Here is a 2,271-nt window from a genome sequence, read left to right as displayed (position 1 = left end):
CGACCGCGATGTTTAACTAAACCATTTGAGGGGAAAACAATCATCGAAATGTCAAATTTTAACTAATAGTTAAATAAACTGGTGAAACGGTTCACAGCCTAAGATCGTTTGCAAGGTTAACATCTGCTCCGTTTTCGAGCGGATCTTACGAAAACCAGCGTGGTATTTGCCAACGAAGAACTCCTCGAGCGATTTTGAACGCCAAATTCAGCAGGATAATTTAAGCACTTCAATATATGCTATTTCTTGTAAATTGGGCGTATGACGCTATCTTACCAACCAATAGGCATTGCTTCGTCCTTCCATACCTTCAAAAGTTCCCGGTGGATCGACTGGTACAACTGCTCACTTTCGTGCTCGAGAAGCTCGACCGAGATCTCGTCCTTTTCAGCAGCCTTACAGTTCTTCAGCAGATTTAACCTCTTCTGTGATAGGAGGGTCCACAGCTTAACCATCCTCATCAATATTAACCTCTTTATTTCAAAAATTTGTCGTAATGAACGTGCATTGCATAACACAGCCCACAGACGCTCAGACGGTTTGACTAACATTAACAGGGTGTCTACTACCTGGAAAAACCTGGAAAACCTGGAATTATCAGGGAATTTTATTCAACCTGGAAAAAACCTGGAATTCTCAGGGAATTTTGATCACAATCAGGGAAATTACTTTGAGGCAGTAATTCATGATAGAATAAGTTAACGACAATGGATTTTTGCGTCATAATACAGAGCTACCATTATTTGCCAGAAAACTCTCTACATTCGAAAAAAAAAAAATTCGGCCGCGCCGCTCTCATGAGCACTATATGAACTATTCAATGAAGATCCTTTTAAGTATGAATTTTTATCAGCTCACCAAAACATGATTGATGTTTTTAATGTCTCTTTATTTATTTAGTGAAAGATTAACATATCAAGGGCTGGTAGCAGGTTTATTTTAGATACCATTTTTATGCAAGTCTCTAAAAAGTCTTTATTTTTGATCAAAAGGGGTCTGAAGTCTCTATTTTAACCAAAATAGTCTCTAAAGTCTCTTTTTTCCATTATCTTGCTTACAGATAATTAAGATACAAAATTTCTTCTCATGTTTCTCGAGAACAGTTTCAGGAATTATCCTTGTGGTTGCTCCAGAGATTTCATCATTCCTCTACCAATTTCTTCAGCAATTTTTCGTAGGATGCTTACAGGAATTTCTCCAGAAATTGCTTCAGGATTGAGCATTTCAACGTTACTACCTCTAGTAATTTTCTCAGGGTATTCCCTGTAAACAAAGTCTATCCTAGGACTTCTTCCAAATACTTTTTCACTAACTTTTCAACCGAATTCTACAGTCGTTAATCTAAGAGATATCCAAAGTTTCCCACAGAATTTCTTCCAAGAAAGCCCGACAAGAATTTCAACGCCATTTCATCTACGGTTATTCCAAAGAATAGCTCCAAAGTTCCTCGAGGGGTTATTCGAATGAATCTATTAAGAACATTACAAATAATGCCTTATATTCGACCTGTTTTCATTATTAAGATTCTTTAGATTTTTTCTAGAAATTTCTCAAGCGTTTTTTCCAAGGAATTTTGGAGTTCATCCAAACGTTTTGAATGAATTCTCAAAAATCCCCATGGAATATTGAAAAGTTCATTTAAGGTTCCACACCAGTTAACACTTCATCATTTTTTCATGAGATCCTACGATTGTAGTAACAATAATTCCTTCACATTTTTTTAGGAATTTCGTCCTGTTTTTTCAGGAGTTCCTTCACAATATCCTGCGAGATTTGATTTTTTCTTTTATATTTTTCAATTATCTTAGCAATAATTTAGCAATAATCTTGAAAATCTTCTAATAGTTCTTCAAAAGTGACTCTTTCTAAAAACCTTTTCCATCAAAGGTGACCTAAGAAATTACATAAGTAACTGTAACAGAAGGTACCCTAAAATTTGCTTTAAGAATACGTCACGAATTTTTCTCAACAATTTCTCAGCATACTGGAAAATTTCATTCAAATTTCCACGAAGAAAACTCCTGGAAGGTAATTCCTGAAGGTATCCTCAGAGAAATTTGCTGTTAAAATCTTTAAACAAAAAAAATCTAAAGAACAATGTTGTAGAAATTCTTGAGAATTTGGAATCATCTGGAGAAGTTTCTAGCTGAATATTATAACATGTTTTAAACGAGAGTCTTGAAGGATGTTTGTAGGAAAACTGATTGGAGAATCACCGGATAAAATCCTAGAGGACTAAAGGCTTTTCGAAAAATATCTGAAATAATGGAA

This window comes from Aedes aegypti, chromosome 2 (assembly GCF_002204515.2).
Source record: "Aedes aegypti strain LVP_AGWG chromosome 2, AaegL5.0 Primary Assembly, whole genome shotgun sequence".
Taxonomy (NCBI): Eukaryota; Metazoa; Arthropoda; class Insecta; order Diptera; family Culicidae; genus Aedes; species Aedes aegypti.
This window is presented reverse-complemented; position numbering follows the sequence as displayed.